This window comes from Schistocerca cancellata, chromosome 1 (assembly GCF_023864275.1).
Source record: "Schistocerca cancellata isolate TAMUIC-IGC-003103 chromosome 1, iqSchCanc2.1, whole genome shotgun sequence".
NCBI lineage: Eukaryota > Metazoa > Arthropoda > Insecta > Orthoptera > Acrididae > Schistocerca > Schistocerca cancellata.
In genome coordinates, this window is record NC_064626.1 from 924,496,565 (window position 1) to 924,511,054 (window position 14,490).

The following is a 14,490-nucleotide window of genomic DNA, read 5'->3' on the forward strand; positions in this document are numbered from 1 at the left end:
AAACATGTAAAGTGTTTACTGAACAGTGGTAGTGATTTGAATGGCATTTCACAGGCATTTTTTGAATACATTAAGAACACAGAGTGTATAGTAGTGATACATGTTTCCAGAATAAAAATTATTGGTGCTACTGGTAACCTATCAAAGAGTGTGAAACAAGAGGTACTATTAACTGTGGAATTAGTAGGACAGCTGTGCGAGGGCAGTTTCTTAGTAATTCACAATAACAGCATTGAACGAGAAGTAAGACCTACAAGCAAGTAGGCGGTTCAACATTCTGTGTTGGATCCATTATGTGGTAATAATGCTTACCTCAGCACTCATTTTTCATGTTTCCTAAGGGAATCAAACTCTTCTCCTATCCTATCTTTAGTTTATAAGTGAATCAGAAGTTCATAAGCTCAAAGGGGGACATCAAATGATACTAGACATGACCTCCAGCCCCCACCCACTTGGGTGGAGCGGGCACAACTTTTAAATGGAAACACCCATTTTTATTGCAGATGCGGATTCTCCATAAAAAAGTAATCAAGTTTTGTCTGAAACATTTTTTTAAATCATTGACAGATGGCAGTGAAATCGAGAAAAAAGTAAAATTGGGGAAGAACTCAGATTTATTTAGAATTATCCGAGAAAGACGCATCAAATCGGTAAAAAATGTGCACCAATTCTTTCGTTACTCCAAATTAAGCTGTTTTTGTACAAAATGTACTGTATCCTACTTATAGCATTACCCAGGTACGACGACATGGACTTAGTAGAATGATGTTCCCGTGGGGTGCTTCATTAGTGTGGGTCCCCTTGCCTCTCACATGTTGGGGTGTTTCATTAGTGTGAGTCCCCTTACCTCTCACAATTTAGGGTGCTTAATTTATGAAATTAGCCATGAAGAAATTGTTCAAAATTACCCCCATTTGCTTCAATGCATAAAGTCAAAATCATCTGCAAAAGTTGTCCACAGTTTTGAGCAGCACATCCCATGGTATGGCTGCACACACTCTTCGAATGCATTTCTCCATAACGTTTCGGATTGTGGGCTGTCTGTCATAAACAATATTAAAAAAAAAAACACAAGAAAAAATCGGGAGATATCAGGTCTGGTGAACATGGTGGCCACTGAATTGGTATGGCGCGTCCTATCCACCAACCAGGGTACCGTAAATTTAAAACGTTTCGCACATTTGTAGCATAATGGGGAGCTGTTCCATCCTGTTGGAATAACATTCGTTGCCTAGCTTCTAAATCAACATCTTCCATTAGCTCCAATAGATCATCACAGAGAAGTTGTAAATAAGATTCCTCAGTAACATTTCGGTCAAAAAAATATGGTCCTATCAAGTAACCGTTTAAATTTCCACTCCAGACCATTAACAACCATTTGTGTTGGTTATCAGCTGGTCTGTGACAGTGTGGATTGACACAGGACCAATAATGACAATCACGACGACTTAATTAGCCATTGTTTTTGAATGTGGCTTCATCGCTGAACATAATGTATCTAAAAAAAATCATTGTCACCTCTTATCATTTCCAAGGCCCATCTTTCGGCGTTAATGCCTGTGTCGTTGTGATATGATATTTATGTGCCTTCAAAATCCTCAAAACATTTGATTTCGGTATTCCAGTTTGTCTCTGAATCGCAAGATTACTCATTTCGGGATCCTGTTGAACACAGGCGAGAACGGTAAGGGCTCGTTGAGTATAATTTCGAATAATGTTTTTGCTTGGATGTCGTCTGTTTGGGAAACAATCCACATAAAACGGCGCAGCTGCAGCGTAATTATTATGGCATTCACCTAAAATTACCATCACATCAACAGTCTCTGTAGGAGGATAGTGAGACATGTCTCGCTAAAGATTAATTTACTTTCGTCAGTCGATGTCTACAGTTCACAATCTGAAAGTGAAGTGATGTCTGATATTGCACCGACTTGTAGTGTATACTGAGCCATAGTTCGCAGTTTGGCCACGGTAGCGCCAGTCAGGTGAGTAATGCAATTGTGACTAGTTTCCTAACGAGATTTTAATACCATTGCGCCTCTGTCCATCAAAAACTCTGGTGGGTAGGATACAATTTATAAAAAAAAAAAGCTTAATTTGGCGTAATGATAGAATTGGTGCACATTTTGTATCGATATGATGCGTCCTTCTCAGATCATTGTAAATAAATCTGAGTTCTTCCCCAATTTTAATGTTTCTCGATTTCATTAAACAAATCATTAAAAACATTAAAAAATGTTTCAGACAAAACTTCATTACTTTTTTATGGAAAATCCTAATCTGCAATAAAAAAATGGGGGTTTCCATTTAAGATTTAAAAGTTGCACCCCACCCCACCCAAGGAGGCCGGGGCTCGGGGTCACATGTAGTATTATTTGATGTCCTCCTTTAAGCTTACGAACTTGTCTTACCCACTATTTTTACCCGATGTATAGTTTTCGAGATAATCTCACCCGAAACTTCAGATGGACTACCCTGTAGGTGTCAACTCTGTTATTGTGAAACCTGAATTATTTTTCACTTTCAGATATCTGGCCGCGCTTATGGAACAACACTCAATGAAAACATCCTAGCGGTCATGGAATATTTGCAATTTGCTACGAAAATAAATCAAAATTATAAAATTAATACTGAGGAGATACAAAAGCATTAGATCCCTTATTATAACGTGAATGAGTGAAGCAATTTTTGATGTCAGTAGAGGATGACACCCCCCCCCCCCCCCGCCCCTCCCCCGCCCACCCCAACGTGACACTTAAAACTTTCTTCCTGAGAAACCTTGACGGTGACATAGACCTACACGACATGGTGCTGATGGCTTGTGTGAATGCTGCCATTTCAAATGATAGTGGAATGTTTTAAAGTGACATCACTTGATAGCAAGTCTGAATTGGCCTTCATTCAAACATGAACCCAATCCTGTCAATAATTTCTTTTTATTATGCAGCAATTTCACGCAAACAAGCACTTACTCCATCCTGTGCTTCTGCCAAAAGTTTCATTTTAGGCAAGACTATGGCACTCAGAAAATGACGAATCTGAAATAAACGCTATTATCACTGTGTCTAATCGTATACCCAACCACTTGCGTTCAACTCGTTTCGCGAAAATCCAGCACGCACAAGCCACCGTCCAGGGTGTTCACAGTACATTTGTGACCATGACGGCCGGGGGGGGGGGGGGGGGGGGGAATTCACTTCTCCGATTTTCACAGTGTAAAAATTGTTGACGGTATATGAACCTACTCCCTACTCCACAGCGTTTTTTGAACTTACTTTTACCTTTAAAACTTTACTTTCCTTGTGAAAAAGGCCTAATTTTTATTTTGAGTGATTTTTTGAAATTGTGTAAAGTTTTTCAGTCGATTTTGTGCAAAGTATGTCGTTAACAAATTTATATCTACATCTACTTCATACTCCTGCTGCCACCTAACAGTGTCCAGCGGAAGGTACTTCTGGTATCACTGACTGATTCCACTTACCCTTTTCCACTCGTGGATGGCACTTGGGAAGAATGATTATTGATAAGTTTCTGTATTGGCTCTAATTTCTCGAATTTTCTCTTCTTGATCATTTCACGAGATGTATGTGGGAGAAAGTAGTATGTTGTCTGACTTCTTCTATAAGTTGAAATTTCTGTAGCAAACCTCTCCGTGACACACAACGCCTCTCTTGCAACGTCTGCCATTGGAATATATTGAGCATTTCTCTAACGCTCTCGCGCCGACTTAAGAATTCCATGACTAAATGCGCTGCTCTTCTTTGGAGTTTCTCTATCTTCTCTATCAGCCCTACCTGGTAAAGATTCCAGTTTTATGAACAATACTCGAGAATCGGTAGTACAAAAGCACCTTACAGCCACTTCATGGATGGCTTATATTTCCTCAAGATTCTTCCTCTGACACTAAGTCTGTCATCTGCATTTGCTACTATTTGTTTTATGTGTTAATTCCACTTAAGATCGCTCTGGATAATTGCTCCTAGATATTGTAAGGTAGTGCTGTTCCCAGCAGTTTATCAGTAATACTGTAGTCATACAGGAGTGGATTTCTTTTCCAGTGTATGGGTGATATGTTACATTTATTCACTTTCAAGATCAACTGCCACAGTCTGCATCAATCGTCAGTCCTCTGCAAGTCATTCTGCAAATGAGTACTGTCTTCTAGCATTGTCACTTTCTTACAGACAATTGTATCATCTGCAAACAGTCTTAAAGAGCTTCTGTCACTTTCTGCAAGATCGTTGATATAACTGTAAACAGTAACAGTCCTGTCATGTTTCCTTGAAGTACTCCAGAAATAACCTTTACAGCTGTAGAATTTGTTCCATAAAGGGCGACATGTTGAGTTCTATTTGCATAGAAGTCTTCAATAAAGTCACACATCTGATCTGATTCTCGATAAGCTCGCATATTTTTCACTATCAGCAGTGTGGGACGATGTCTAATGCCATCCTGAAACCAAAGACCACAGTATCAATCTGTGCGCTTTTGCCTAAAGCGCTATTGGTCTCACAGAGTAACAGAACAAGATGAGTTTCGCAAGAAATATGTTTGCGAAATCCATGTTCATTTTTTACAGAAGAAATATTCATTTTCCAAAAACGTCATAATTCTTTAGCATAAAACATAATCCATAATTCTGCAACAGATTGACATCAGTAATATACGCATATAATTATCTACGTCTGTCCTACGTTCCTTCTTTAATGCGGGAGTGACACGCCGTTTTTTCCAGTCGCCAGGTACCCTTCGTTGCTCCAGTGTACTACGATAAACTGCTTCTTGAAGGGGAGCAAGTTCTTTTGTAGAATCTCATAGTATCTAATCTAGTCCTGATGCCTTTCCACTGCTAAGCAATTGTAGTTGTATTTCTTTATCTCAGTATCTGCTGTTTCGACTCTTGGTCAATGATCGAAAGGATGGACAGTGAATCAATTTCGGTAGGGCAAATTCAGTATTTTGCCCTTCGCTGTACTATTTTCCGTTTCGGTGCAGTGAGGCCACTGAATGAATCAATAGATGATTTCGAACTGCTAACTTTTCTTGCACAAGATATTTCAATTGTTAACGTTTTTATTCGGACCGGTCGACAAAGTTTCACTTTCAATCTCATTGAACGTTTCTCTTGTTGCTCTCCTTATGGTTATTTTCGCTTCGTTCAGCTTTTCTTTGTCAGCTAGGTTTTGACTTTTCTTGAATCTGTGATGAACCTCTCTTTGTTTATGTAGCAGTTTCCTAAAAGGTTATCAAATGACAGTGTATATTTCCCATTCTTTAAGACCTTGCTCGAGACATCACTATCTAAGCTATATTGAATGATGCTTTTGAATTTTTCTTGCGTTTTTACCCCATATCTTTGTCCTCATCAACGATTATTTGATCTGATTACTCAGCTACTCAGCAATTTGTATCCTGTCCCTCTCGTTTAGTAGAACACCTGCAACATCTTGACAGATAAAGACTTTGTAGTTGTAATGGCTGGAGCAAACGACGTTAGTAGAAACGAGAGGGAGACAGCAACATCAACACTGAAGAAAACTCTGGAAACATTGACCCACACCATCGCGATTGTTGTCAATGTGCCTCATCGACACGACTTGCCTCAGTGGTCCTGTGTTAATAAGGAAGTGGATCAAACCAACCAGGAATACAAAGTTATTTATAAGCACTTCAAAAATGTCTCTATAATAAACACTAGTAACTGTCACAGAGATTGTCACACCAAGCATGGTCAACATTCTAACAAATTAGGCAAATGTGTTTTAAGTGACTTAGTTATCAGGTTAGTATTATATAAGTTGAGCTGTGTTTCAACTGAGTTGTCATAAAACTTACAGTGCTAGACCAGGTTAGATACTCCAGCATCATTAGGTTACAACCTAGTCAACTGCTTTATGGTAACAGTATGTTAAGTCAGTTGCATGTACGCCGCCTGTCCGTTGCAGTTTGCCTTGAAAATGGCGGGGTGTTCTCCCGCCGAAATATCGGCGGTCGCTGAAAGTGTTACCTGGCTGAATTCCCAGAAGTTATTGGAAACAGTATGTTAAGTCAGTCAGGTAAACATGTAAATGAAGTGAAGCGAAAAGGGGAGTTTAAAATAGGTTTCCTCAATATACAGGGTATGACACATAAAAACCTAATTGTTAATTAATTTTCCAATGAAAACATGTTTGATATCTTATGTGTAAGTGAACACAGGTGCAAAGAGGAAGAACTCGGTTACAAAGTATTGGACGATTACACTTTAGTTAATTCCTGTAGTAGGAAACACCACTTGAATGGTGGAGTAGCAATATATGTAAAAGCACCGCCTACACAAAAGTATAGTAAGCTAGATCTCAACACTCCCTGTGAGGAAATGCACTTTGAAACATCGGGTATAGTAATTGAGTGCCTTAAAATATTAGTAGTAGTAGTAGTAGTCTACAGGTCACCTGGTGGAGGCCCCAGTATATTTCTTGAGAAATTTGATGACCTATTAATGTCCCTCTATACACCAAAATGGGAACAATATACTATTGTCATTGAAGGGGACATCAACTCAAGTTTTGATATTCTGCAGGACAAAAAAACTGTGGCATATTTCAAGAACGTACTTAGGCAATATAATCTGTAGTATACTAACTCCAAACATACCAGGGGCCCTGCTTGTCTTGATAATATATTTACAAATATTAATAGAACTCATATGTCTTCAGATGTAGCTAGTTTTCATTTCTCAGACCATTATGCAGTATATATTAGCCTTAGCAATGTAACTCCAGACTGCTCCAGCCCAAAAGCTAAAACTGTAACCACGAGACCTAAGAACAAAGAGAGGATAGATAGATTTAGACTTGCCCTCATTGTATCAGTTGGGATGCCCTATTTAGTAGACTACAACATTGTTCCTCCGACATTGTTTTTACTGAGTTTTTCTCTATATTTTTAAATACATTTGAAAATAATATTCCTTTGAGAAAATGTACTCTTAATATTAAGGATAGTAGTTGCTACAAGAGAAGGAAAAACAGGGAATGGTATACTCCACAGTTAGAACATGTGTTTTGCTCGAGTATCATGTCGTTTTTGGAAACTCAGAATCTACTATGTAGGAATCAACATGGATTCCGGAAACAACGATCGTGTGAGACCCAACTCGCTTTATTTGTTCATGAGACCCAGAAAATATTAGATACAGGCTCCCAGGTAGATGCTATTTTTCTTGACTTCCGGAAGGCGTTCGATACAGTTCCTCACTGTCGCCTGATAAACAAAGTAAGAGCCTACGGAATATCAGACCAGCTGTGTGGCTGGATTGAAGAGTTTTTAGCAAACAGAACACAGCATGTTGTTATCAACGGAGAGACGTCTACAGATATTAAAGTAACGTCTGGCGTGCCACAGGGGAGTGTTATGGGACCATTGCTTTTCACAATATATATAAATGACCTAGTAGATAGTGTCGGAAGTTCCATGCGGCTTTTCGCGGATGATGCTGTAGTATACAGAGAAGTTGCAGCATTAGAAAATTGTAGCGAAATGCAGGAAGATCTGCAGCGGATAGGCACTTGGTGCAGGGAGTGGCAACTGACCCTTAACATAGACAAATGTAATGTATTGCGAATACATAGAAAGAAGGATCCTTTATTGTATGATTATATGATAGCGGAACAAACACTGGTAGCAGTTACTTCTGTAAAATATCTGGGAGTATGCGTGCGGAACGATTTGAAGTGGAATGATCATATAAAATTAATTGTTGGTAAGGCGGGTACCAGGTTGAGATTCATTGGGAGAGTCCTTAGAAAATGTAGTCCATCAACAAAGGAGGTGGCTTACAAAACACTCGTTCGACCTATACTTGAGTATTGCTCATCAGTGTGGGATCCGTACCAGATCGGGTTGACGGAGGAGATAGAGAAGATCCAAAGAAGAGCGGCGCGTTTCGTCACAGGGTTATTTGGTAACCGTGATAGCGTTACGGAGATGTTTAACAAACTCAAGTGGCAGACTCTGCAAGAGAGGCGCTCTGCATCGCGGTGTAGCTTGCTCGCCAGGTTTCGAGAGCGTGCGTTTCTGGATGAGGTATCGAATATATTGCTTCCCCCTACTTATACCTCCCGAGGAGATCACGAATGTAAAATTAGAGAGATTAGAGCGCGCACGAAGGCTTTCAGACAGTCGTTCTTCCCGCGAACCATACGCGACTGGAACAGGAAAGGGAGGTAATGACAGTGGCACGTAAAGTGCCCTCCGCCACACACCGTTGGGTGGCTTGCGGAGTATAAATGTAGATGTAGATGTAGATGTTAGGGCAAATGAAAAACACTGTTATGCTCTATTCTGGTATGTACAAGAACAGCAAATCTGAACTACATAAAGAATTATATTCCAGAGCTAAGTGTAATTATAGACAGGCTAATAATGATGTTAAGAAGCTAATTGAAAAGTCTAGAAATAAATGCAAAAAGCCTGGAGTATAATTAATTCTGTGGCACACACTAAAGGAAAAGACGTTATTGCCATATCCCCAGGTGAATTCAATAAATTCTGCGTCCAATCTATTGAAGAAGTATGCAGCTCAGTAGACAAATCTCCAGAAAATGTCCTTAACTTCATCGATAACTATTTTGAAAGGCCCTGCCAGAGAATTTTCAGCTTCACAGAGGGGGTGTGTACCAATACAATTCTGAAAATAGTTAAAAATTTCAAAGCCTCATATAGTGCTGATTACTATGCTTTGTCATGTAACCTATTGAAAGATATTATTGACTGCCTAATTGATCCCTTAACCTACTGTGTAAATAAATGTCTAGCTGGAAACAAGTTTCCTGATGTACTAAAAATATCTAGAGTGGTCTCAGTATATAAGAAAGGTGATAAGAACTGTCCTGCTAGTTACAGACCAATATCGTTAACTCCTGTTTTCTCAAAAATTCTTGAAACAGTTATGTATAATCAAGTTAGCACGTATTTAGATAACTTAAACTTAATAAGTGACAAACAATATGGATTCATGAAAGGTAAATCCACAACAGATGCTATGTATATTCTTGTAAAATTTGTTCTGGATGTGTTTGAGGCTAGGGGATTTGCTCAGGTTACATTTTGTGATCTGATCAGAGCGTTTGACTGTGTGGACCACGATACTTTAATGAATAAGCTATCCTATTATGGTTTTGCTAATAGCAGCATAAATATGATTAAAACCTTCCTTGAGAACCGCCAACAAGTTGTATGCATTAATAGGGAGAAGTCAGATCTGATTAATGTTAGGTCTGGCCTACCACAGGACTCAGTACTTGGATCTCTATTGTTTTTACTTATGATTAATGACCTGCCATCTTTTGTAAACTCTCACACAATAATGTATGCCGGTGACACAACTTTTTAAAATGAAAGCTCAGATTTAAACACACTAAAAAATATAGTTAAAGATATCCTTGCTCAGAGTTCATTATGGTTTAGAGGGAACGGTTTTCTACTAAATAAAAGTAAGAGTCAGGCACTTTCCTTTAGCTTAAGAGAGAGTCATTACTTAGAAAGTATAAAATTTTTAGGTGTTATAGTAGGCAACAAGTGGACATGGGAACCACACGTCAAACATTTATCTGCCAGACTCTCAAGAGTTATCTATTTAATTAGAAACTTAAAAGACATGTCCCTCATAGTTATATAAGATCAGCATATTTTGCTTTCTTTCAAAGTATCATATCATATGGAATCTTATTGTGGGACAATAGTAGTCACGTAAAGGGCTTTCTACTTTTACAAAAAAAATTAGTAAGAATAATAACTGACTCAGATAAGTTAGAACACTGTAAACCCTTGTTTCTTAAATTGCAATACCTGACAGTAATAAACTTGTACATCTATAATGTTCTATTGTATGTTAGGAACAATATTTCAAATATATCATTAAGAAGGGATGTACATAGCCATAACACCAGGAACAAATCATGTTTAGATGTACCATATCAAAGACTATCCAAGTCACAGAATTCATATTTAGTTCTTGGACTTAAGTTGTACAATAAGTTAAGTATAGATTTAAAAGAGTTACCTGTCAATATCTTCAAAGCTAAGTTTTACAGAATACTAGTAAATAATCCTTTCTACACAGTAGACGAATTTTTTGAAACTGAAAATACTGTCTTTCAACACTGTATCTAGCGGATGGCCTTATGTAATCCAAACTAAATTATATTTAGTAACTAATGTTAAGAATGTAACTTATCTTGACGTTGTCTATTGCTTTATGAGCTGAACGACAATAAAATTTGAGTGATTGATTGATTGATCTTCCTACCTTTCTTAACATTCCTTGTAAATAGTCATAGTTTTTTCGCAGTTTTATGCTCACTGATATATTCCCCACGTTAACTGATTCGATAAGTTCAGATCTGTTTGTTGCTAGGAGGTCTAAGACATTACCTTGACAATTTGGTTCCCTAACTGTCTGCTCGAAGTAAATCTGAGACAAGACGTTCAGAATAATGTCACACAATTCCTTGTCTCTGGCACCATTTTTGACAGCTTGACACTCCATGTCTAAGCCTTGAAATTGAAGTCACCTCCTATTATAGCGGCGTAATCAGGAAAATTACTAACAATATTGTGCAAGTTCTGTCTGAAGCGCTGTACCACTAGAGCTCCTGACACAGGCGTCTATAGAAGTGTCCAATTACCATTTTTGACCGATCTTCGAAACTTAACTTCACCCAGATTAATTCACAATCGGAATCCGTGATAACCGCGCTAGATTTTGTCGAATTCTTTACTGTAATAAATAATCCGCGAGCATCCTACGATAGATATTCCAATTTGATCATATGATTTCGTTGCTATTCACTTACGGTTTCGACAAAATTTCTGTCGCTAATACCGTCTGGGCATTATAGCCTTGATTAAGCGTTGCTAATTCTGGAACCCCACCTCGGATTCTCCTGCAGTTTACTAATATCATGTTAACCTTTTCTACACCTGACCTGTGAGGATGAGCTTCTCTGAGAACGTTGTGGTTCTTGTTAACTGCAATTTGGACAGGCAATTCATCTCTGTTCCCAAGGAGGTATTTCTCCAACTTAAAAAACCAACATGTGCACGCCACATATATACTCGCCCATGTTAATTCACCAATGTTAATGACCCTTTATCTCAGATACTGTTGTAGATACGGATTTGAAATTTCTGCCATATATTTACTACTGACTCTTTATTCTACTGATCTACGATGGAAGATTTTACATCAAACCAAAAAGTTTTACAACATTTTTACTCAATCCCTGTAATTTTGCAAAGATTTTGTTACCATAAATATACATAAAAATAGCTGATCTGAACGTATATTCTTGGTTGTAGATCCATGGCTTACTGGATAGTTGTGCAGGACCCCTGTAAAAGTTTCAGTGCAACAGGATGAATAGTTTCTGAGAAAACGGGGCATTTGTATTCAAAACTGTGTAAACTGAGAAAAGGACGTTTAAAGTTTTCATTTGTAATTTCTTACCTTTATTGTTACATGATGTTATTAAAAACACCCTGCTCCATATTCTAGATCATCTTCACCACCAGTTCTATCAAGTAACAGCTGGCTTCTCCTTTTCCTTGCCTGTTTGGTCACATGTTTTGCTGAAACCTCAGATTTTTTCAGTCTTCCGATGTCCACTTTGTGAAGACCTTCCACTGTATGCTTCCGCAAAATCAATCCCAGCTTCTCAAGTACTCTCAGCCTGCCACTACATCCATTATTAAATGTGATTACGGTGTCATACGTTCCTTACTGTAGGGTCTTCTTCCCAACAAATACACTTTTTGGTATGTGAGTCCAGAGAAGATTATTGAAAGAATCGTTGACGTTTTGCGTTTTCCCATTCAAACACCTTTTCAACAGATCTGGATGGGCCATATCTCTAAATATAGGCTTCAGAGCCTCAATTACTTCTTGAGGCACACTGTTTTTATGCTTAAAATCTCCCAGAGATCCTTCAGCTTCAGATTTTCCATATTTGCACGATATCTCAGGAGGAGGACACAAACAGTGTTCGGGGTTGTTATCAGTTGAAATTTTATGATAGTAGATAGCCCACACCGCTCACACCATCTTGTGCAAATTATTGGTGTTGTCCCTGATAGCTTTGCCATAATAATCTTGAAACTGATCTATCACCTTGTCAGTCAGTCTTCCAGGACCTTTTATTCTTTTACCATCTGATAGCTTTGCGTTGCCAAATTTTATTTTCAGCTGTCTGAGACGTTCACCCATTCTCTTTTTCACGTGGCCTACACATTCTAGTTTAGATTTGGGCACACTATAAAGTTTGCTGTCCACTACTACTTTGAAAGACTTGCTGTCTCCATCTCCCAAGCACTGAATGTACCTAACTCCCCTTCTTCCTCAGATCGCTGAAAAATATTTACTACATCAGCCACTTCTATCCCTCCACTTGTTTCCTCATAATTTTTTCCACAGTTTGGCTTACGGGCTTTTACTCTCTCTCTCTCTCCATCCACGCCAGCACATGTGCATCCTTGACAATATATTGTCAAAATCTCAAGATCCAGGACTTCTCCAATGTCAACACGTGTTGCCATTTCAACTCCATTCTTAGTTTTGTGTCCTTGTCTGTGCCAGAAACCATCAAAGGCAATACTGATATCAGTGCAACCATCATTTGCTTCCACTTCTTCTTTGTTGCAGATGTCATGGAATCTGTGGCCACTTTCTTGTGTAGTGTTCCTAGTCTGTAGGAGGACCTGGCAAATTCATGATGCTGCACAACCTTTTCCCAGCTGTCCGATCCTTCCCATGCACTTCAGTCTATATACTAATCTTACGTTATTAGTATACAAGTTGTTTTTGCACTTGCTTGATGTGCAAAACGTTTTAGAGAATTCGCAGTTCTATCAGGAAATACGTAAATGACAAACAATTCCTATCTGATTCATATAAATTTCTATAAATCTGTTGAATACTTAGACATGGCCAGTGCTTGGTTTCGAAGAACTGCAACCCACGGTGGTGTCTCTGTGTATGCCAACAGAGATCATAGCATCAAGGAAATTGATTTAGGCAGTTTTTGTGTGGATTTTGATCTTGAATTAGCTGCACTGTTATTAACAAATATTGATTTAGTCGTTGTTTCTGTATACCATTCACCAGATGGTGACTTTGAGAATTTTATTGGACATATGGAGAACTGTTTGTGTTACCTAACACGCCTAAAGTCAAAAATCGCACTGTGTGGAGATTTTAACATACACATAGGTGATGGAGATGCCAGAGAGAGGGTCTTTATGAGATTAATTACCAGTTATGGGTTGTTTATTGCAAATAAGCTCCCAACAAGGGGTGGTGCATGCCTGGACACCATAATCACCAACCTCAACATCTGGGATTATAAACTCAGTGTAGTTGAACCTATGATAGCAGATCACTGTGCACTAGTAATGGAAACCAGTATGAGGAGCAAACCGCAGATAAGCACATGGCATTCAAATTACACATTCAAAAGAAGATTTGTTAAAGAAGAGAGACTAAATGATCTCAAAGCAGCTCTATCTTGTGTAAACTGGCAGCAGAAAATTGCAGAGTTAGTAGGCAGTGATTCTTTCTTATGTCTTATGTCTGTTCCAAACCTTAAAAGCAATATTTGATGACATGTTTCCGTTAAGACCAGTGAAGAATCCTCTGGACAAATCACAAGGCAGGCAGAAAGTTATCAATGTGAAACAATGGTACACCGCCGAGCTCAATAAATTGAAGTGTATTGTAACAATGTGCAAGGACCGAATGAAATCAGCTTTAGACATTCCATCTAAAGAATTGCATCACCGCAACTAACTAAAAGCCAAAAAAGCTTATAGGAAGGCAATAGAGGAAGCAAAAAAGAAATATAATGATACATACATTAAAGAGGCCCAAAATCCTTGTAAAGCTGCCTGGAATCTTGTAAATGAGAACAGAAAGAAGACTACCTCCTGCTTAAATTCGTGTAGCCCTGATGACTTCAATGAATATTTTGTCAGAATAGTGGAAAAGACAGTGAGTGAAATTCCACACTCTGACCTAGATCCAACTGCAAACATAAGAAATGCAGACAGTTGCAGTATTCAAAACTGGAAGGAAGTACACCCTGAAGACATGATAAAAATTGTGAACTCCTACAAACACTCAGAAAGTGTAGACATCTATGCATGTCCTGCACACTGCTAAAGAAAATTATTGCAGAATTGGCTCAGCCACTAGCCATAGCAATAAACAAATGTCTATCTTCTGGTGTCTTCCCAGACTTCCTTAAACTGGCACGCACAGTACCAATATATAAGAAGGGGGATCCTTGTGAGGTGTCCAGCTTCAGACCAATCTCAGTGGTACCAGTACTAGCCAAAGTTACTGAGTCTGTGATGCACCGCCAGGTACTGAATTACTTTGAGGAAAACAACTTATTCCAAAACACACCGCACGGATTCCGCAAAGGGAGATCAACAGTGACAGCCACACTGGAC